This window comes from Neopsephotus bourkii, unplaced genomic scaffold (genome assembly GCF_033783945.1).
Source record: "Neopsephotus bourkii isolate Nb327-2 ecotype Australia unplaced genomic scaffold, CSIRO-AGI_Nbou_v1 NB_1764, whole genome shotgun sequence".
Lineage (NCBI taxonomy): Eukaryota > Metazoa > Chordata > Aves > Psittaciformes > Psittacidae > Neopsephotus > Neopsephotus bourkii.
In genome coordinates this window covers 1,199,619-1,223,680 of record NW_026902238.1, presented here as the reverse complement: position 1 = coordinate 1,223,680, position 24,062 = coordinate 1,199,619, and the positions used below count along the sequence as shown (strand labels likewise).

Genomic DNA, 24,062 nt, shown 5'->3' with positions numbered 1-24,062 from the left:
GGGCAAATGATCAAGCTTGTAAGTGTTTAGCTGTGTTACCTATCAACATGCATGAATAGGAATTGTTGGGTAATTCAGTTTAGTATGGGTTGCAGTAAGAGGATTTAGTTGCAGTACCTTTCATTGCTGGTGGCTAGAAGCCTGTGCAGGTTGTGGTAGTGGTAGTTCAGCTTACATCGGCATCTTCAAGGGTCTCTGATTTCTCTGGAAAGCTTCAAATATGCAGTGCTACAGTCTGAGGCTTGCAGTGGATTTCACATTGGTGTTTTTGTCAATGCAAGGTCTTGGAATTTATTTCTTGCTTTAATTTTAAATAATTTAAACTTTCTGTTGTCATGGTTGCAGTGAGGAACTCAAAAGCATGAACCCTGCTGACTTCTAAAACCAGTAAGCCTGCATATTTCTGTGAGGAAGCTCAGAATTAAAGCAAGTGTTAGGATTTTTTGATTCCCCCCCCCCGCTAAAGTCATAATTTGTCAATGGCTAGGATGGCTAGGATTGCTTCTGTAGAGCAACAATGATAGAAGGGAATTAGATGAATAGGATATATAGTCAATTTATAGTTACATGATGGGGTGGTCACAAACATGTGCTTCATTCTTTACAGATTCTTTTGGTCAAAGGAGCCTCACAGGAGCTCAGCTGCAGTTCTTTGTTACTCTTCTAGTTAGAGAGTTTTCCCTGACATTTAGCCGGGGTCACTTTTGTATTTAGTTAAGCTACTTTAATTTTATACTAACCTCTGTGCGTCTATGTGCAGAGTACGTTTGCTCCTCAATCTTTTTTAAAATGCTTTTTCATACCATGTTAGGAGACTTGATGCTAGGAAATGCTGGAAGCTTTGACTTTGAGCAGGTACAGGCACTCAGGCAATCATCTGGCACCCAAGCTCAAGGAGGTTATGCATGTGGGGGCATTAGGTATACAGTCTTCCACTATCTTCTCTTATGCATGTGCCCAGGAAAATATCAAGACTGGCTTTCTTTAACTCCTGCCCAGAGTTTTTGAGTATCCCTGTTAAACTTCATGTTTTTTTTGCCCTTTTTTTTTTTTTTTCTGCTGTGTGTCCTCCCTGAAATCCTGCTTTGCTAGTTCTCTTTTGTCTTTTTTGAGTAATTCTTCTTGTTCTGTTATTTCCTCCCTGGATAATAAGGACAGAGACCTAAGTTAATCTAAACTTTTTTAGTCTTCCCCCACCTTCTTTTGTTTGTTTTTAACTAGCCTGGTAAGAGAGAGAGAGATGGAAGTTTCCCAGCAAGCAGGTGACACCATATACCTTGCACTGACAAAAATACAAAAGAAAAAAAACTTTCAGCAGCAGTTTCTTCCATGGGTAGAAGCTTGTGCATAGATTCCCTTTTTCACTGTGTGTGAAGCAAATAACTGATTTTGTTAGCACACCTTGAACAGCATATACTTTTATGCTCCTGTATGGATGCTCTTACTTGAGAGGCTGATCAGCAGTGGTCTTTAGGAAGCTCTCTCTGAGGATTATTGTTCTGCTGCGGTTTTTTGAGAGTCACCATGCAGAGAGGACTTAACCTTGGGACCTTGCAGCCTTTGTTAGCTTCTCCGTCCTCTGCACCAAACCACAGTACACTCCCTGAATGCTTATAGTTGTTTCTGCTCTTCATGTTGGATTGTCTCTCTGTTTCATGTTGGCTATCCCTGGAGCTATTTGCTTGGCAGAATGTTGCTCTTTCCAAAACAGCTTTAAAACGAGCCAGGCTGGCATCCAACAGATATCCAGAGTATGTGGTATGAAACACTCTTCTGAAGAAGATGATGAAGAGACTGAAATCTGGTAAGATGGTCTGCTAGCCAAGGGCTTGGGATGGTATGGAAATGAGCAGAGTGCAGTTCTTGGTTCTGCCAGTCTAAACTGCTTGGGAGGGTCTGGTCTTCAAGGCTTTCCATGTAAGAAATTGTATTTCCTACCACCCCTTCCCCCCTCCCCCTCCCCCCCTGTTTTGTTTCATTATTTTGATGAAGTTTTGGGAGTTAGGGACTAATAGATGTAGTTTTTTTACAGTCCCTACTACAGGTAACTACAGTATTTTCGCAGTCTCTCTGTGTCTTGTCTCTGTAAATGACGGTGATTGTAATAGAGCAGAAGGGACAAGTGATGTGAGGAGAAATGAGCACTACGATGTGAAACAGCTACTTCGTATTTTAATTAAAGTTGATTTTATCCGATATAAGTCCTTCTACGAGATACAAATTCTCATACACTTCTTTGTTAGAAAATCTGACGGGACCTTGAGGACTGAAAGTGTGTTCAGGCAAAAATATGGGGTTTTATTTAACATCAAAGAACAGGAGTTGACTTAAAATAAACCCACAGAATAGAAGCACAGTAAAAAAAAAAAGGGCAAACAAGCCTCATCACCAGCGTTGCCAGCTTCCTGACCCCCTCCCCTTAAAACTAAAAGGCACTGGCCATAGACAGATTTTCTGCAGATTTAGTTTTTAAGTTTGTTGGCTTAATTTTATACATCTGATTTTTGACATCTCCATGACACTTTCGCATCTAGTGTCCCTTACTATTTTTAAAAGTTTTCATGAATTCACTTCCCAAAGGTAAATCCCATGATTCTGGAAAGGTTTTTAAAACCTCAGGATTTCTAGAAGAGCCCTCTGCTTTTAGGAAGTTCCTCAAAGTGGACTCACGTCTTCCATAGCCAAATTGGAATTTGGTCTCAGGCTATTGAAGGGCCTGAATGTGTAGTGGCTTCTTATTAGGCAGTTTTCATCTTTCATATTTGAAAAGTTCTCCAGTGTCTTTGTGTTTGTGTTCTTTAACAGTAGGCTAAATCTGTAAGTAGTATTAATTGCTTTTCTTACCAACTGCAGGTTGGTTTTATGCAGCCACAAAATTACAGAAGTGGAAAAAGGGTGTTAAAGCAGTATTTTTCAGTGTTGTTTGAGTTTGGGTTCGGTTTTACGTTTAAAATTTTGTAGAACTTCAGAGGAACAGTTTGTGTTTGTCATTGATTTGTCTCTTGGCTTGCTGACATGCTTGTCTTCAGAGACATTGCAGATGTTTTTTTATTATCTGGCAGCTTCTTCTAAGATCCAGAAATCCTGGGTGGAGTAGAAATAGAAATAACAAGACAGAGGTAATATACCCTTGCATTCATGCTTCTTCCCTCCTAGACTTGCTAGTATTTGTATCTGTGGATGCAGAGGTGGCAAGGACAGGAGGTGCACTGTAAAGGTCTTTGTGAAACTGTTAATGCTTGACTAAATTGAGAAGAAAAAAGTTTTTCATTAAGAGAGTGTGTATTCCTTGAACTCTGTCCTAATTACAGCTGCATGTTTCTTCTTTCCTGACTTGGCCCAGCCCTATCTAAGGTAGCCTGAGGTCTACTTTAATTTACTTCAGTTGGCTGTGATTCCCAAGGAGTCATATGCTACCTGGCTATGGCTAGAACAGGGTTTATTCCAGTTGCTTCCTTTTCTCAACTTCAGAATGAGCTGTGGGAGCTGGACCCCCTGGATCACAGCACATCAAGTTGCCCCAAAGTACTGTCAGCTTGTTCACAAAGTTATTTTTCATTCTTTCTCTAGAACTTATCATTAGTAAATTTGCTATCCGTTAGTAGCATAGTGTCAAAATCGAGGAATTATGCTGATCCATTTTTGATAAGGTAATTGTTTTAATTAGTATTATATTGAAGCTCCATGCTGGATTGTGCAGTATTTTGCAAAGAAACCTGTAAAATGTGAATTTTCTGAGTTTATGAAAGGACGGACTAAGCTGTCCTAGGAAACAAACTCAAACATTTTACTAACATATATAGAATTATTGAATTGTGTGTCCCTGTTTTTTAAATATCACTCCCTTTGATATGGCAAATTCAGTATTTTTCTTGGTGAGCAGTTTAGAGTGGAGTTACAATAAAGCCTTGGCAATTTGTACTAAGGTTTAGGCTAAATGGTGGCTGCTCAGTCATGTTAAGTAATTTTTTCCCTGTTTTACTTTTTGAGGAATTAGTATCCATCCTGTAAGTCTAGCACTAGTTGCTGATAGTGTTATTCCCTGATCAGATGTGTTAGAAGTAGCAACTCCTGGTAGATAAGCAAGTGGAGCACTGCTCTGTGTGTGTGTATGTGTGGTTTATATACGTGTGTGTGTATATATGTAAGCCTATATGTATTATATATTAGTTATATATTATGTATTGTATTTTATGTATTATGTAGAAAAAAGTATATAATATTATAAAAGTATAGACAGTTCATCTAATTACAAATATTTATCTAGCTACCTAAAAAAATACTGAAAGTCTGGAGCTCTTTTCCACGAGACTGGCGGCAGAGAGACTCAGTGTGCTGAAGGGCTGCTGAACTGTTGTAGCTCATGTGCCATTCCTAAAAGTCTGGAAAAGGTTTTTGAACCCCTTATAAAGGAACAGAGGATGCTCACTACTTCTGTGTGGGTTAGTTGATGATGGGATGAAAGTTACAGATGTGTTGTCCCTGTAAAATACGGAATTAGTCATCTTTGCTAGTGGATGACATGGTTTAGTGCGAGGTGTCCCTGCCAATGTCAGGGGGATTGGAGCCAGATGATCTTAAGGGCCTTTCCAGCCCTAACTTTTCTATGATTCTGTGATTCTGTGTTGTGAATTTAAAGAATTGGAATTCTATCTTTGTATTTGTAGCTTAGTTAAATGTGGCATTCAGTGTTTTGACAACCCAGTGAGTTACCAAAAGAAAACCTCACCCTCCACAACTTCTGGCTTTATTCTCCACTTCTCTGTTGTGTGCATTAGAGTATGTGAATACCGCCTTTTATCTGTTTTGCTTGTCTATTTAGTGAGCTGAGTTAGATGCACAGTTGCTTTGTCCATGGAAATTTTTCCACTGATTTCAAAAGGCTGAGGATTGGACTGTTGTCACTCTCTCCTTTACTGAAGAGGACCTTTGATAACCTTGACGGGGAATAGAAAAAAAATGTCTGTGTAGTTTTGTCAAAAGAAATTTAAAAAACTCCATTTGTATTATGTAAATAGTGCTCTAGCAGATTTAGAATTGGCAGAAGAAGTTTAAAAACATGCGTGCTCACTAGGGTAATTTAATTTTAGATGCAATTGTGCATGTAATGCTTACCGTAAAGATTGCTTCATGTGTTAATCCTCTTTGTCAAGTGACAAAGAGGATTTTCATTTAACATGAAAAAACAGTGTTTTGATAAAAAAGCATGATATAATATTATGTGACTGCATGAACTCACATTTTTAGCCATCTAAATCCTAAAAATAGTGTATTGTTTAATATTTTCTGCTATTTTTTCCAGAAAAAATAAGGCCAGGATTTTCAGGTACAGTTTTTAAGTGTTAGTGTCATATATGGTATCTTAGTACATTTCCATTTGCCGTGCATTCTGATTGTAAGCTGTGGAGGTTGTAAATGTTCTGGAACAGATCTTTTGTATGGTTTATGTTTTTTGCATGGTTTATGTATTTTGTATGGTTTATCTGGGATTTTTTGCATTAGTTTCTTCTCCAGTGTTTTTTCTTTGCAGCCTTTCTTTTCCAATTCAGCTACTGGCTGTTTTAAAATGTCATTAATCACCTTCTTCCTAGTGCTTGCATTGGATCCTAGATATGATTCTAGCTGTGTAGTGTTAACATTGAGATGCATTTCCCGGTATTTCTGTGTATGACATGATAAAACAAGGTATTAGGGAAGTTATGTCATTGGAGGCAGAGTTGCTTGCCCCAGTGACTAAACCTTCATAGTATCAGGGAGCATGAAGTCTCCCTGGAAGCAAAGAACTCATTTGGTTTTGGTTTTCTGAATGATGTTTACAGTGCATTGCCTAAGTTGGCCAGGTGTGTTTTTGTGGTTGGTTTGTGTACAGCAGTGTATTCTGGATAGAAGTGGGGCCAGATTGGGAAGCCTTTGGATATGGTCTGAATATTCCCAAAGTTTCTGAGTTTCTGTTAGTATAATGTTTAGAAGTGGATTTGTAGCTGCTCCCTGATCTGAAATAGTTCAGGGCCTTGTGTAGAAAATAGCAGTATTACAGCTCCTGGTTCGTGACAGGTTTTGTGGAGCATCACAGTGTGAGTAATCTGTCTTGACATGACTGCAGGGTGCCAGTCTTGGCTTGATAAAGTCAGGTATGCCTCTGATGGTGTCACAAATGAGCACAGTCCTGGCTAGTTTTAGAAGTGAATAAATCACAGATCTTACCAGCACATCTGGGTCTGTTTCAGAGAATTCTGTAGGTTATTCAGCAGCAAGCCATGGAGAAGGTAGGGACTGGGGAAGGCATGGGATTTTTGCCTCATAGATGATGGATAGTATGATGAGAATATAAAGCAAGTCCAGTTGTATGCTGTATAATTCTGTAATTAGACTTACATGCAGTACCCAACAGGAAGTAAAAATTAAACTTCTAAAACCAGTTAGGGATAAACTGCACACTAAATTGATGCCTGAGAGGTTGTTTTCTGTGTTTTTCCTCATGCAGTGCATTTTGGTTGCTGCTGGGTTTCTAGTTTATCCTGCTCTCTTCTTTTTACTTTTATTCTGTTTTTATTAGGTGTTGTGAGTATGTGGGTTTTTTTCTTTCTGTCTCCTTGGTTGCTTGTATGTGCTAGTTATGTATAGGCTTTCTTACTGCATTGTGTATGATCAGATGATGGCTCCACAGAGCCAACAATTTAACAACTGGAATCTCTCAACAGTGTAAGCATAGGAGGATGGGGCACAGGCAATGTGCAAAGCTCATGTCCTGCTTCCTGACATTTGTGCTGCTCCCTTCATTAGTCAGGAGAAGGCAGACCTAGACAAAGTGCTTATTTCACATTTGGCATGGTGTGCAGTTGGAAAAAGAAAGGTGCTGTGGTATCTGTCCCTTCGGCTCTTTCTGCTTTTTTGCTCTGCTTCCATTTAATATGTCTGTGCCTTTCTCCTTCCTGATAGCAGTTTCAGGGACACCTATCCTTCCAGTTGGTACCTGTGTTTCAGATTTGTATCAGGGGATAAAAAAGACTTGCTTTCAGAAAACAGGCTGCAGGGTTGAACTCTTTATTTTGTTGCTCAACTGTGTTCAAAGTAAACTGCAGCTGCTAGGTGTTATGTTCCTTATCAGCACATGAAGCCTAATGCATGACTGCTTTCAGTACAGCTTGAGATATTCTGGTATCAGGCATGTGGTTTTCAAGCAAGAAGCAAATATTGCAAATTTCTCTACTTGGCAGAGAAAATTTGTAGAGTTAGGGGAACTCTTCATTTTAGTCTTTCCAAAATGAGTCCTTGTCTGCTATTAAATGTCACATAAGAGTTGTCAATGAACAGGCTTGATTGAAAAAGGGCTAATACTGGGTGTGTGGGTGCCATAGCTAGTTCTTCCCAGCTGAGAGTCTGTCCTGGGTTTAGCAGTAGCAGTCGATTTTTCTCATTCTTTGTAGCTGGTGCAGCGTTGTGTTTTGACTTTCAGCCTGGGAACAGTGCTGGTAACACCGATGTTTTTAGTTGTTGCTAAGTAATGTTTACCCTGACCAAGGACTTTGTGAGTCTCGTGCTTTGCCAGGGAGGAGGGGAAGCTGGGAGGAAGCAGAGACAGGACACCTGACCCATGCTAGCCAAAGAAGTATTCCATACCAGAGCACATCATGCACAGGGGGGTAACTGGGAGTTACCTGGAAGGACATGGGATCTTCTGGGTCGGCCTTTTTTGCAGGTGGTATTGTATTCTCTTCCCTTGTTATTTTCTCTTATCATTATTATCATTGGTGGTAGCAGTAGTGGTTTGTGTTATACCTTAGTTACTGGACTGTTCTTATCTAAACCCTTGGGAGTTACATTCTTTGGGTTTTCCTTCCCATCCCTCTGGGAGCGGGGAAGCGGGAGGTGGGGGGGAAGGAAAGAAAGAGGGAGGAAAAGGTGGTGAGTGAGTGAATGAACTGTCTGTCTGGGTTTAAACCACAACAGAGTCTCACTGGCCAGGTGTGTGCATGTGAGTTGTATAGCCATGCGTGTATCTCAGGGTGAAAGAGGGACGGTTGGCTCATGGCGTAGCGGTGTTCAGAATTGTTTGGAAGGAGCTTACAGCTGATGGGAATTAACAAAGCCATCCCTTTTAATAAATGAAGTTAGAATTTGTACAGTTGGTTTCCATCATTTTTTAAAAATAAATCCAATAAATCCATCCTCCTCCTGGTTGTTTACTTCTTTTTGAGGAGGGGAGCTGAGGGGCAATTTTTAAGTATCTATTATCTGCTCTTTGGTGTAGATTAAATCAGTTATGCCAAGTTATGTTGCATGTGTGTCTTGCATATGTAAGTCAGAGTGTGTAGGTAGTTAGGGTCTGGCGATCGGAAGATGTCGCGCTGTACGGAAAGATAAGACCCCCCTCTGAGTAGCCAATAGGGCCTAGCCGAGGACGTAAGCAGACGGACGTGACGTTGTAAACCTAGGCTATATAACACCGTGTTACTCGCCAATAAACGCCATTTGCCATCCACCACATTGGTGTCAGTGAGCTGATGGACCGAGCGGCCTGGGATTGGTCGCTGTGTCGTTCCTGAACCAGGTCGCCACGCCAACAAAGGCAACAAGAGTGTGACACTTTAAAAGCTCAGGGTACTTTATTTCCAGCTTACGAAGGTAACTGTGAACATGAAGTTTGTGGGTTCTGGTGTAATGTAGATAAATGTGAGTGTAAAACATACAGAAACCTGACAGAGAGGGTGAAGTCTGAAAAGATCTGCTTAGAAACTGCTTGTTTGTTTCATCTAAAGAATGTTGTAATTATTTACATTCTTAAGAAAGCAGCATCCAGAAGAAGAAAATACAGTGTGGGTTTTCTTTTTATGGCAGAGTGTGTCAAATTGAAGTGAATCCTCCCCATCACTGTGAAGGAAAGGTATTTTGTTTCTGCTTTAAGTTCTAATTACAGTGCAGTTTCCAATTTGGAGCAGTCATTATATACCCATCCTTTAGCTCATTTTTGCTGGCTTATATAGTTCATAAATTTGCAGAGCCAACTGTGACAGAACAGCCTGTCAGGTGAAAGAACCCCAAGAAAGCTAATTGCTTTAAAATTGACATTAATCTTCTTTCAAACAAAATGTGTTAGAATATTCCTTTATAGGATTCTGATATATTTGTAGACAGCCAGACATCCTTCATTGGAACTATGATCTGTAAGTACAGTAAGTACATCCTTTACTTTAGAGTGACATTGTGTTAGCAGTCTTGATCCGGAAACCACACTGTCTTCATTCACTAGTGATAATTTAAATACAGGCAGTACTGCCTCTCCAGTAATTTGTGCTCAATTTTTAAAAAGGCAGTGATGAGAATGTAAGCTTTCAAATTAAGTATCATCATTAGACTGCTTGACATGTTTTATTATTGTCACTATTTTTTTTTGTTTGATTTTTTTATTGTGCTTAATGTAATTATATGTGGATGTCTTTCAGCCATTTGGCCTTAATCTGTCTTTTGTTGTTAAAAAGCTCTGTGTCAGGTATCTTCATTGAGTTGATACTGAGAGGCACTGACCAAGTCACCCCTTTGATCTCTTTCTGAGAGACTGAATGTAATTTTTCTTTTGCCCTTCTCCAAATGACAAGCTCTTTGTTGTTTCTGTGTTTTTTTAAACTGTGGTCTGAACTGTTTTTGATTTCGTGAAGAATAGATGCAGAGAACTTGCTATTACTTGCATATACTTGCTAGAATTAAATGAAAGTATTGCTGCCTTCCTCTCCAGATACTTCTCTGTTTAAAGGGCTGTTGCATTTTCCCGCTGTCCGCAAGTTAGAACTGTATCACTATGATTGCACATCCTCTTGCTTATTCATGGTGATGCCTAAGTCTTGTTCAGAGCTGCAGCTCTTCAGGACACAGACCTTACTTCATAAAATTGTCATCATTTTGTTGATCTTGCCCTTTGCAGTTGTTAGAGAATGCATGCTTTCAGAAGAGTCTGTCTTGCCAATTGACTCAGGTTATTTTCTCAAGTAACTGTCTTACCTCATTATTTGTCGCTTTAGTAGTTTTTGGGATACCTACAAGTATTAATAGGGTAGTTTTATATTATCTGACAGGTCATAGATAAAATATTGCAAAACTCTGCCTGAAACTGGAAGACAGTACTGAAAACTATGTTTTGGGGTCTGTAATTCACCCTATTTTAATATAATTTAATTACTAATATTTTTTTATAGTGTTACTTTTTAACACTATGGTAGATCTACTTGTTGTAACTACTAGAGCTTTCCAGTACAGTGTTGTAATTGCAGCAGGCTTCTAATTTTGAGTGTGCCTATCATAATGCCCATTTATTTTATACAAAGGAAATTGTTGATTTTAATTTTTTTTTCGTTTTGACTATGGTTAACTATGTTGGGGAAAGAAATGTTACATGTGAAGCTTCTGGTGCTAGAGCTGAAAGATTTTGAAACCTCTAAAAAAGTCTTTCCCCCCTCCCAACATCCAGAATTACTTCATTATTGAATGATATACTTGGACTACCAGAGGCTTATTCTGTTACCTATTTACACAACTGTATTGTGCTTACAGAGCAAGGTTTTTGTAGTGGGTGTCTGTAGAGGTGGTGTCTGTGAGGGCAGGAGGGGAAAAGTTGAAAAGAAGGAGTGTAAGAGAGGAGCTGCTGTGGACTGATCACAACCCCTGTTCCCCATCCCTCTGCACTGCCTGGGGAGGGGAGGAGGTAGAGGAGCTGAAAATGAATTTGAGCCTGGGAAGAATGGGGGAAAGCGGTCTTAAGTTTTGTCTGTTTCTCACCATCCTACCATTATTTTTAATTGACAATAAATTCAGTATTTTTTCATAGAATCACAGACTTGTTTTGTCTGGAAGGGACCTTAAAGCTTATGCAGTTCCAACCCCCTGCCATGGGCAGGGATGCCTTCCAGTAGATCAGGTTGCTCAAAGTCCTGACCGACCTGGTCTTGAGCACTGCCAGGGATGGGGCAGCCACAGCTTCTCTGGGCAACCTGGGCCGGTGTCTCACTGCCCTCATAGTAAAGAATTTCTTCCTAATGTCTAATCTACATTCCCCTCTGCTGCTTAAAGCAACCTGTCCTATCACTACATGCTCTTGTAAAAAGTCCCTTTCTAGGTTTCTTTTAGGCCCCCTTTAACTGCTGGAAGGCTGTTATGAAGTATCCCCTGAGCCTTGTCTTCTCCAGGATGAACAAGCCCAGATCTCTCAGTCTGTCTTCATAGGAAAGGTGCTCCAGCCCTCTCATCATCTTTGTGGTCTTCCTCTGGACTTGCTCAAGCAGATCCACATCACTCTTGTGTTGGAGGGCTTAGAGCTGAACACAGTACTGGAGGTGGTTTGTGATGAGAGCAGAATAGAGGGCAGAGTCTCCTCCCTCAAACTGTTGGTTACAGTCCTTTTGTTACAGCCCAGCACACAGTTGGTTTCTGTGATGCAAGTGCATACTGAAGATGGCCCATGTTGAGCTTCTCATCATTCAGTTTCATTCTCAAACCAGCTTGTATTTATGCTTGGGATTGTTCCAACCCAAGTTCAAGACCTTGCACTTGCTCTTATTAAACTTCATGAGGCTGGTACTGGCCCACCTCTCCAGACTGTCAAGGTCTCTCTGGATGACATTTCCTTCCAGCATGTCAGCTGCTCCACACATCTTGGTGTCATTGGCATACTTGCTGAGGGTGCATCAGTCTCACTGTCTGTGTCACTGAGAATGCTGTTGAACAGCACCAGTCACAATTCCCTGAGGAACACTACTTCTCACTGATCTCCACGTGGACATCAAGCTGTTGACCACAGCTCCTTGAATGCAACCATCCAGCCAGTTCCTTACCAACCATTTGGGCAAGGAAGTGGTCCATCTTGTCAAATCCCTCTCTCTCCAGTTTATAGACAAGGGTGCTATGCGGGACAATGTCAGGCGCTTTGCATGAGTTCAGGTAGATGATGTCTTTTGCTCTTCCCTTATCCACCAACACTGTGGCCACATTGTAGAAGGCCATCAGATTTGTAAAGCAAGATTTGCCCTTAGTGAAGCCATGTTGGCTATTACCAGCCACCCCCTTATTTAGCATGTGCTTTAGCGTAGTTTCAAGGAGGATCTGCTGCATAATCTTGCTCACACTGATGTGAGACTGACCTGCTTGTAGTTCTGTGGGTCTTCCTTTTCTAGCTTTTTAAAAATGGGGGTTATGTTTTTACCTTTTCTAGTCAGTGGGAACTTCATCAGACTTTTCCCCAAGTTGAGTCTGTTTTGCCCATGACAGTAACTGATGAGCGATCTCTCTGTCCTTGACTTGACCCATGAGCTTTTAATCTTATTTTCTGCTTCAGTCTTGTTTAGGGGGTGTGGGAGCAGCTGGGTGGGCATCTCACAGCTAGCCAAGTCAGCCAATCATAGCAATAAAGATTTTTGACAAAAAATGTTACCAGTCTTATTTTCTTGAATTAGAACAGTAGTATATTATTGTGAGGGGTTACAATAATGCTGCTTATATTAACGAATAGCAGTGCTAGATAAATGGAAATATTAAAAAAATTAAGTCATAAACATGCTTGGCAGTTGTCATCATGGACAGTTGCTCTCCCTCCCCAGCTGTAGCATTGAGTTGACAGATTTTGTTTTATTCATTGTACATAGTCAAAAAACACTTTTCTGTATGTTAAAAATGAACGAATTTTAAGAGCTGTTTATGCTTGTTTTGATAATCTTTATTTTATCACATTTCAAATACAAATCTCCTTAGCTTGGCTGCAGAAGAAATAGCTTTTTGACACCTGGTAATTTTGGTTTTTAGGGTTTTACATGGCATAGACTGAGGGAAAGAAAGACTGAGGGAGCTGGGTCTCTATAGTTTGGAGAAGAGGAGATTGAGGGGTGACCTTATTAGTGTATATAAATATATAAAGGGGGAGTGTCACGAGGATGGAGCCAGGCTCTTCTCAGTGGCAAACAATGAAAGGACAAGGGGTAATGGGTACAAACTGGAGCACAAGAGGTTCCACTTAAACCTGAGAAGAAACTTCTTCTCAGTGAGGGTGACGGAACACTGGAACAGGCTGCCCAGGGAGGTTGTGGAATCTCCTTCTTTGGAGACATTCAAGACCCGCCTGGACACGTTCCTGTGTAACCTTATCTAGGTGTTCCTGCTCTGGCAGGGGGATTGGACTAGATGATCTTTTGAGGTCCCTTCCAATCTCTAACCTACTGTGATACTGTGAGTTGGTGTAAAATGACTTCTCTTTTACATTTTTTACTATTGGTGCATTATAATGCTATTCTTCTTAATGAGAAAGAAAATGAAGAAAGGAAGTGAAAATGTCAACATTTATTATTCTTAGAAGATCTTTGTAATTGTTTCTTACTGCAAACTCTAGTAAGTGGATTTTGGAAAAGTATATGAAAAATTAATTCTGATAATGCATTACTAGTTGTTTATTTTGAAATGTGACCAACATAAAAGTTTTAAAGCTCGGAAAGAGTAGAGGGTGGTGAATTGATATATGGAAAAAATTCAGTACTTCATAAGTTGTGTCTGTATTTATCTACTAGCACCTTGAACATTGACATGTCTGCTCTTCAAATCTACTTTTTGATTTTGCTTTCTTCCTAATTCCATGCCCCTCATAGGCTTACTCCTTGACTAAAACTTTATTTGCTGTATTTAAATTAACAGAAACAGGTGTATCATGGTGGGCTGTAAGGAGTATGTCCTCTGTCTGCTTCATTAGTCTTATCTGTAGAAGCATGTGGGTTTTTTCCAGTTCTAAAACTTCACTGTAGTTGTGGGAACACTGAAGTCACCCATTCAGCTGCATACCCTTTACTGTCTTCTGTTGAAGCTGCTTCTTAGTACAGTCAAATTTTTCAGTGGGCTTAAACATAATTTGTGGATTGAGACCTGATTCAGTTCTCTTGTTTTGCAGAGGAATTAGACCAATGCCTAATGCAACAGCTTTAAATCAAGATTTGCTATCATATGTGTGTGGGGTTCCATTAACTCAATTTTCCAAAACAGTGCCTGGGTTGCCGTACCACAGATTCAGGCTGAAATTTTGACTTAATTTATTTTATTTCTAACAGCTTTATAAAGACAAGAAAATGAAGGACCAGTAAGTTATATATCCTTTCTTGTTCATGATTAACATATATGTCTTGCATGCTAATTAATGGCACCTATTTAAACCAGTGTGTAGGTGTAACCTGATGAAGATGTAAGTTAGCCATCTGCCTATAAATCAAGAGTTTATGAAAGAGGTTATGAAATACTGTTTCATCCTGAGAGGTTAGCTTGATATTTTGTTTCATGAAATTACATAAGCTTAGAATGTTTTCTTACATTTTTCTATATAAAATAGTAAATTAAGAAGTATTAAAAATGTCCTGTGAAAGGCATATAAGTATAAAGTTTTAAAGAGTAAACTGTCATGAAAGAAACTTTACTTTTAAATACTAATTTCAGATAGTTTTGATGGTACCTAGCACATTATGAGGTGAGCCACTTTTTTAATTTAGAAGGTGGACTTCAAAATCAGCATGCTTGTTACAAGTAAGAAACATGTTCTGCCTTGACAACAGTGAGTTTTTAACAAATTTGAGCTTAAAAAATAATAAAAAATTACTTGGAAGTGTTGTTTTGGAGATGACTTTTGAACTGCGAGGGTGCAATATTATCTGTCTTGAGTTTTGCACGCAGGTAGCACTTGTTTCTCCCTTAGTGAAAAAAAAAAGGAAGAGTTCAGATGAAGGTACTTAGAAGTTTGTGTTCAACTTAGTACTTTTCAGATACTGTCTTTATTTCTATATATAAATGAGAGATGAAGAATGATCTTATTTGATTATTTTATTAAATGAAAATTGAATTATTTAATAAAAAAATGAAGACTTGAACATGCATTCATGAAATTAGTAGTTTAGGGTAAGTACTGATGCCCCTATCCCTGGCTTTAAGGAATGTTGTAAGAAACTTCTTCCTCATACAGAAGACATTAGAAAAATGTATATAACTGTATAAAAATGTATCTATATATTAAAAATGCATACATTATACAGTTATGTATATAACTGTAAAAATGCCTATAACTTAAAAATATTTAACAAAAATTAATTTTTTCATAAAAATTGGTGTATCCACAGATTTAGCTGTGAAATGCTTGAGCTATAAAACTATAGTAAGAAAACTGTCTTTTAGCAGAAGTTACATGTAAGAGGGATGTTTTTCTTTATCGACAGAATGTTTCCAAAACATAGCAAATTTGTCTCTGTGATGTAGATGGCAGAAATGACACCAGTACCAACTACAGTTCAATGGTGAGTTCTGACATACCTGCTGTACATAATGGTATGGCTCTTTCTGAAGTTTTGCCAGTTCATGATCAGTAATTGTAATTGACAGATTGATTTCCATTTTCTGTTGTGACCAAGTTGCTTTCCTCAAGACGTATATAATAAGTGTAAGCAAATCCAATGTTACATTGCCTTTTCCAGAGGAAAGTCAAAGCATTGTTCTGTTACAGTAGAGGTGATTAGAGTTAGCCCTGTTTAAGGTGTCCATAACAGTTTTCTCTTTTCAAAAGGAATAGTTCAGAGTAGCATGTATAGCTAAATCAATTGAATAAAAATACGAAAAACAAAAGTAAATGTAAGAATTGCAAACTAAGTCATTTGTGATTAATGCTAAGCTATCAGATCATGCTATGCTTGAAATGGCTTCTGTGTGGGTTCTGTGGGTCACCGAGATGTTGTGTTATTGTTTCAAATGGACTTATTAGCAGCTCAGTTAATTTATTGGAAGTAAACTCCTTGAACTAAGAGACTTCTGTTAATAATTATTTAAAGGAACTCTCAAATATTGCTGGACTAGAGTTTTCTGACTGTTCTCTTTAGAAATTCCTCAGAGGTAACATTTCTAGAAATTGTGCTAGGGTAAACAGAGATGACTGATACGATTGACTTTATGTATAACCTATCGCGCAGTCTGTTTGCTTTTAAAGTTAAACAGAGTTGCTGGTTAACAGTAGAATATTTCACTGTCATTAAGAGTTCCAGTTAATATCTAAGAGCTTTGGATAACTTTTGAACTCCTGCTTTCATTTTATATAAATGTAAGCAATATAAAATGGCTAAACAATATTTTACTCTCTTAGAACAGTAGTGTTCTGTTCTAAAACTTTTCAACACAAAAGTTCTGATGATGCCTGTTGACAACATGTCTGTACAGATTCTGTTAGGAGCTGGGAGTTTTTCAGATCACTTTCCAGTGTTATGGGTTTTGTTTTTGTTTTTTCCTCTCCAGTGTTTACAGTGGTATCAGTTTTATATGTTTTTTCTGGTGTTTTTTTGCATGAGGAAGAGGTTTCTTACATCCCTTAAAGCCAGGGATAGGGGCATCCTTATTTACCCCAAAGTACTATTTTCAGGAATGTATGTTCAAGTGTTCATTTTAGCCGAATGCAAGTGAAATGATGTTATCTGAATTTAAGAGATTACTCTTTTTGATAGATTATATATATGTGTTATGTGATAGGTTAAGTTGGAAGAAACATCTGGAGGTCACATAGTTTTACCTGCCTTCCAAGTCAGAGCAGATTATTCAGGACCTCTTCCCAGATGAGCTTTGACTACCGTTAAGGGCAGAGGCTTCCATAAGCTGTGGGCAACCTGTTCCTGCACTTACTCTCCAGTAAGGAGTTTCCCTTACTGCATCTTGTGATCATTTCCCCGTCTTACTTTGCATCTTCGATGTGAGTCTGGCTTTGTCATATCTTACTGCCACTGCTTCCTCCTTTGACTGCTTCTTTGGGATGTAACAAACAGGTTATCCTGGACACTTGTATGTTCACATGCTGCGTGTTTGTGGCCCTCTGCTAAACTTCATCCCAGTTTATATTCGTACAGGACATGAGTGAACTTATTGTCATTTCCTTTTGTCCCTAGCCCACCTAGGATATATGTTTAATTCATGACTGTAAAAATCTATAAATGTACCTTGGTTTTACATGCAGACTGAGTGGTAAACTCAGAAGGTGTGCTGGGTTCCGATTAGTTTGGCAAGCTGTGTGACTGGGGTACTAGAACACTTGATTGCACTCTGCCCTTCAGCCAAATATCAAAAAGGTGGAGAGTTGCACCTTCGCTGAAGCTAATTTAAACCATCTTTTAAACTGCTAGCTCGGGTTGTGTGTTTGAGTAATACACCTTTATCCCCTGTACTTATTTATTTATGGTTAGTGATGTTCCAGCTGTAACAAAAATGCATGGTTTTGGTCTGTAAGAGCATATCCTTGCAATTTTGTCTGGTTGAATTTTGTTTTATTTCTGTTGAGCCCATTCTCCAGGTAGTTTTCTTCCTTTAATGTGTGTCTGTTGTTTTCCTTCATACTTAATTTTAGACTGCCATTTGTGCTAACTTCAGAAATGCAAAAAGTTAAAGTGGCATATGTTCCACCTTCAATTTTAGAGGAACTTGTTTTGGTAGTATTACTTTAAAAAATGAAAAATCTCCTGCCATTTTTCTTTAGCCAGCCTGTCTGTTTTACAGTTCCTCTGTGAAACAATACTTTATCTGATTTAATTAATAAGGTCTCATGTGAGACCACACCAGATACTTTACTGAAGCGCAAACTGGTGAGACATACTGTGTTTTCTGTTCTTGAAAATCACTCCTCAGCAGGGAAGGGTCGTTCTTTAGTATATTAGAGCAACCTACAGCCAGCAGAAATGTGCCTTGTTGCATCCTTCTTACGTGTGTGGCATTAATCATTGTTTTCTTTAAAATTATTTGAAGTTTTGTACAGTAGAGAGTCTAGATTCATAACTGATTTTTACAGAAGAGGAGACTTAATCAGTGTGATGCACTCAGGCAGCCAGTACAGAGTGAGGAACAGATGTGAATTTTCTCATGCCTAACCATATATAATATGTGGAAAAGCTGAGGGAGGTGGCAATATGTGTGAAAGGTTGCTATCTGGAAAGAGACAAGTGGTAGGAAAGGACAAGTAACTTGGAATGGTTAGGGAAAACAGAAAAAAAAAAAAACCCAACCCAACTTGACAGTATAGATAGGTCTAACTAAGGAGCTCAGGACTGGACAGCAAGGGTGACTAATGATGCCAAGAAGATGATGATAGTCCATTTAAGTTGTCTGGGGGGAACAACTGATGGTAACACTGACACAGTACATACATGCAGGAGGCTGACTCAGCAGTTTGCATGTTGCTTTAATGCTTTAAATTTTTATTTTGCGTGTTATTACTTGAACTTAATGTTTACCATGGATGTTTGTTCATGTACATTCTTCCAAAATTCTGGTTTATCTGAATATGCAGGGCTGCAATGTGCAGTGATTCAGGAATTGATTGACAGCTGAATGAGGCACCCTTGCTGTTAAGTGTGGAGGTGAGGGGGCAGATAGCACTAGTCAGAGGGTGAAGAGCAGCTTGGAGCTGTGACAGATAGGTCCTTTTCATCCCCTGCGCTGCCGAGGGTCTGTTATAGTTCTTCCTTTCCCATAGAGAGGCTTTTTTTGTCTTTCTCAGTCAAGGTTGTTAGAGTTGAATACAGTCCAATACCAGTAAAATGGTAATGTGACCTAGTGCAGTGTATGGCACTGCATAGCAGGTCTTCAGGAGAGTCAGAAATTCTAGAAGGGGCAGGAGACAATGCAGGTGTATAGAGTTCCCCATTAGCAGTCACTACAGCCTGCTAATGGATAACTTACTCTTGTCCCAGTGCAAACATGTTGGCTGTTTTTGTTTTGTGTGGGGTTTGCTAATGAACCTATCTAGAAAACTACTTTTAAAACAAAAATGTTTGCAGTATATCTTCCATTGCTGTCATGAGGAACGTAGGTTTAAAAAAAAAAGAGACATTTTAAAAAATGTCAGTCTGTATTTTTTTCAAACCCAATTTCAGATAGTTAGTGTAAATGAATTTTCCAGTAGAATGAGATCAGTTTTATGGGAAGCACTGTGGCAATCAAGTTATCAAAGCTGTACATTATTATACAGAAAAAGTATGTACATTATTTTAGGGTAACAAATATATCCTTTTGTCTTCAGTCAGCATTGCAAAAGTGTGTAATTGTATGTCAGTCAAAATGAGAAGTTAAACTCCATTAAACTGGAGATAAAACTTTTAAGTAATGAAAATGATACAACATTTTGGAAGAGCGTTTTGGGATGCAGCTAATCATCATTACATAGACTGTAAAATGACAGTGGGTGTTTCAATGAAAATATGTTCAAACAGTTGAAACAGAAAATAATCACTCTTACATATGATCTACAAGTTTACATAAAAAAAAATAATTGTTGTTGCTTGGTTGCAGTATAGACTGCATTGAATTCAGTACCAAAACATACAGTTTGCACTTGACAGGTGGAAGGCAATAGCTTGACTAGCATGTAGAAGAGCAGCAAATGGAAATGTCGTAATGTTTTCTTAGCATCCTTTGTATCCTCATTAGGGGTGCTCCAGAAATAGACTGCAAGCACTTGGTGAGGCAGAAAACAAGTACATGTGAGTCTTATAGAAAGTGGAAGCAAGGACAGGTGGCCTGGGAAGAGTACAGGAATGTTGTCCAGGAAGCTAGAGACCAGGTTAGGAAAGCTAAGGCCCAGTTAGAATTAAACTTGGCTAGGGATGTTAAGGATAACAGGAAGGGATTCTACAGGTACATAGCAAATAAAAAACAGACTAGGGACAATGTAGGCCCCCTTAGGAAGCTCTCGGGAGAACTAGCTACACAGGATTTGGAAAAGGCTGAGGTTCTGAATGACTTCTGTACCTCGGTCTTCTCTAGCAAAGGCTCTGACCGCACCACCCAAGTCTTGGAAGGCAGACGCAGGGACTGTGAGAATGAAGACCCTGGGCCCACTGTAGGAGAGGATCTGATTCAAGACCATCTTAAAAATCTGAACGTGCGCAAGTCCATGGGTCCTGATGAAATCCATCCGTGGGTCCTGAAGGAGCTGGGGAATGAAGTTGCTAAGGCGCTGGCCATCGTATTTGAAAAATCATGGCAGTCAGGTGAAGTTCCTGATGACTGGAAAAAGGGAAATATAACCCCCATTTTCAAGAAGGGGAAAATGGATGACCCAGGGAATTACAGACCAGTCAGTCTCACCTCTGTGCCTGGCAAAATCTTGGAGCAGATTCTCCTGGAAGGCATGCTAAGGCACATGAAAAACAACAAGGTGCTTGGTGGCAGCCAGCATGGCTTCACTAAGGGGAAATCCTGCCTGACCAGTTTGGTGGCCTTCTATGATGGGGCTACAGAACTGATGGACAGGGATAGAGGATTTGAGGCCTTGGTGATATGGTTTAGAGCGAGGTGTCCCTGCCCATGGCAGGGGGGTGGAACTTGATGATGTTAAGGTCCTTTCCAACCCTAACTATTCTATGATTCTATGATGTCATCTACCTGGACTTGTGTAAAGTGTTCGACACTGTCCCACACTACATCTTTGTCGGTAAATTGGAGAGACATCGATTTGATGGATGGACCACTCGGTGGATAAAGAACTGGCTGGTTGGCCGCACACAAAGGGTTGTGGTCAATGGCTCCATGTCTGGCTGGAGACCAGTAACGAGTGGTGTCCCTCAGGGATTGGTGTTGGGACCGGTCTTGCTCAACATCTTCATCACTGACATGGACAGTGGGATTGAGCGTGCCGATGACACCAAGCTGTGTGGTTGGGTTAATACACTGGAGGGAAGGAATGCCATCCAGAGGGACCTTGACATGCTTGTGCGGTGGGCTGATGCCAGCCTTAGGAAGTTTAACCATGGCAAGTGCAAGGTCCTGCACCTGCGTCAGAGCAGTCCCAGGCACAGCTACAGGTTGGGGCAGAGAAGAGATTCAGAGCAGCCCTGCAGAGAAGGACTTGGGGGTGTTGGTCGATGAGAAAATGAACATGAGCCAGCTTCAGTGTGCGCTTGCAGCCCAGAAAGCCAACCGTATCCTGGGCTGCATCAAAAGGAGTGTGACCAGCAGGTCGAAGGAGGTGATCCTGCCCCTTTACTCTGCTCTCGTGAGACCTCACTTGGAGTATTGTGTGCAGTTCTGGTGTCCTCAACATAAAAAGGACATGGAACTGTTGGAACAAGTCCAGAGGAGGGCCACGAGAATGATCAGGGGACTGGAGCACCTCCCGTATGAAGACAGGCTGAGAAAGTTGGGGCTGTTCAGCCTGGAGAAGAGAAGGCTGCGTGGAGACCTCATAGCAGCCTTCCAGTATCTGAAACTGGGGATGGACTCTTCATCAGGGACTGTAGTGAATAGGACAAGGGGTAATGGGTTAAAACTTAAACAGGGGAAGTTTAGATTGGATATAAGGAGGAGATTCTTTCCTGTTAGGGTGGTGAGGCACTGGAATAGGTTGCCCAGGAAGGTTGTGAATGCTCCATCCCTGTCAGTGTTCGAGGCCAAGTTGGACAGAGCCTTGGGTGATATGGTTTAGGGTGAGGTGTCCCTGCCCATGGCAGGGGGGTTAGAACATGATGATCTCAAGGTCCTTTCTAACTCTAACTTTTCTGATTCTATAATGTATGCATTTCTCTTGTACTGTCACAGATTTGTTTTAAATAATTCCCTATGAATATGGAAGACACATCCCCTTGGACCCACCAAACACTGTGGCGCTGTGAGATAGGAGGAGGCCCTTTACTCTTGGAAGCTGTGTGTGGTTCTGTGGCTGAACAGGGCTCTTGTGGGTGCATGGTGCAAAGTGAGCGTTCACATCCCAGCCCTGGGCTTTGAGACCAGGCTGAGCAGAGATCCTGCTGCCCACCCAGGAGCCTGTGGAGACTGCCTCACCCTAACCTCACCCTTGTGCACTGCACAGCCCCCCACTGGCAAATCCTGCCAGTGGTAAAAACAGTGGGGCTCTGTCACTCTTCCACTAGGGAAGTGCACAAAACCACTGTTGCTGCAAACCCAGGCAATATGGGAAACCCTGCAAGTATTGAGGTGGTGGGCTTTGTTTCTGCACATCAAAGCTTAGTGCACCCCGAGCCTCTTTATTTTGAGTGGCACTACCTCTGGAGGACAGGTCTGGTTCACACCCACCCTGAGCTGCCGTCAAAAGTGGCTTTAGAGAGCCCAGTCAACTGAAAGGTCACCTCTACACCATCAGTTGTGCATCTCGTGGAGGCAAAGATGCAAAATTGCTGACGATACATGTGCTTTGAAAGTCTTGCTTGATGGAGAGGGCTACTCATTTTTTTCTTGTATTTTACATTCAGGGTGATCAGGGTGATCTTAAAGTCCCTTCCAACCCAAACCATGATTCTGAGAAAATGCTGTGTGAAGCTTACTGTCTGGATTATGTCTGCCTCAGTATGGTGATGCTGTTTAACTGGTGGGTGCATGTGGGGTGGTGCTGACACACATGTCCAGAGCTGTGCTTGGTCTCTGTCTTTCTCTGCTCACCGGCAGGTCAGGTGCTGGTAACCATGCTCCATTGCCAGCATGTACAGAGCACCTAATGCACTGGGTGGGCACTAGCTGCTGCCTAGCAGATCAAATGCACTTCCCACTTGGAGGGCTTGTTAGAAGCATTAACCACACAGCCCTGTACTTGACAGGGAGTTGTGGGGACGTTACACGGGTGTTTCTGAATGTTTCGGCATGATTATGTCATCCCCCTTAGCATACTCATTGTTTTTCCAGACTCTAAACTCCCTCATTTAGAAACCTTCTCTTCTTCTGTGCTGTTATCTCTTGTCAGTATATAAGCCAAATAACTAATCCAGCATCAGGTGTGACTTTTCAATAGAGTCTGACTGTGGTTATGGTGAGGGGAGGCATCTGAAAAGTCAACAGTTTTGTTCAACCAAAATTTTAAGCCTTTTTTTTTCTTCCTTTTGAAGAAAGGATCATTAATTCCTCTGCATCTTCCTTAGCATTTATAAGGTCGTAAGAGGTAGAGTTTGTGTATTGTGTTACTTTCAAGAGACAGGTTTTGTGATGAGTGCTTGAACTAAAAGATGCTATGTGTTTTTTACTTTGTTTTTAATAAAAAGAGGCTTCACTACTTACACCACTTTTCTTTCAAGAGCGGAATTAGCATCCTATTGAAGCAGACACTGCTGCACATTTGTCTTTAAATTCACTTAATATCAATCATGGATCTGATTTGGCCTGCACTGCTGTGTACAACAGAAAAGAGGAAATTAAAATATTTCAAACTAGAAAAACCTCACTAGATCTAAAAAGCAGTGAGCATAGAAAGTAAGAATTCCTGGTGACTAAATATACAGCAATGTGAATATGTTAAAATATAGTACAGTATGTACCATTCTTAGAAGCAGTATTTCTTTTTTATTAAAAAAATACTATTAGATCTGACTTGAATGTTCTGGCTGTCATTTTCTTTAGCCAGTACAAACCTGCCTTTCTGGTTTAGGAAGCCAGAATGCTAACATGTAAAGCAAGACGTTATGACTCATTTAAACAATTCATTGTTCTCTCTTGAAACAATTGATGATGTTTTCAAATGTTCTTGGGTTTACCCTAAGAATGCAAGTCTCTAGCAAGTCTGAGCTTAATGCAAGGCAGATTATGTAATTTTTGCAGTGCTATATGATGTGAACGTAATCCTGTTAACATCTTTGATAGTTTTAGTTTGCAGTTTTGCTGAATTTTGCTGTGGTTTTATCAGGGGAAGAAATAACGTGGCTTTTCTTAGCAAATTTCTTCAAATGCAGTAAACACGTATTTCACAACTGAGAAGTAGCTGGTTAGGGATTCGTCAGCACAGCTGCTTTCTTAACTGCATTTGAAGGGCCAGTTTGCTTGCATGAAATGCTGATGTCATGGGGCTTTAAAATGAGAACTTTAATTTAAAATGAGGTTGCAGTAGTGTCAGCAAGGGTCAGTGTTTACCTGAAGAACATTTCTCGGTCCTGGTAAAACAGGAGATTAAGGAAGGTGAGGTTAGAGGAGTGTGAGGATACCTTCTGGTAAAAAGCCAGTTACGCACTGTTACCATTCATCTCTTAAAGGAAAGAAGGGAATCTTTAATTTCAGGCAAACCAGCTATGACATGTGTGTTTCTTAGGGATAACACT

The 24,062-nt window shown here is 40.2% G+C and overlaps 1 protein-coding gene across 3 annotated transcripts in view; it reads left to right on the top strand.

Annotated features, from left to right (window-relative positions):
* Window positions 1-24,062, top strand: part of EPB41L4A (erythrocyte membrane protein band 4.1 like 4A) — a 128,250-nt gene that overhangs the window by 13,939 nt on the left and 90,249 nt on the right. The window lies entirely within an intron of this gene.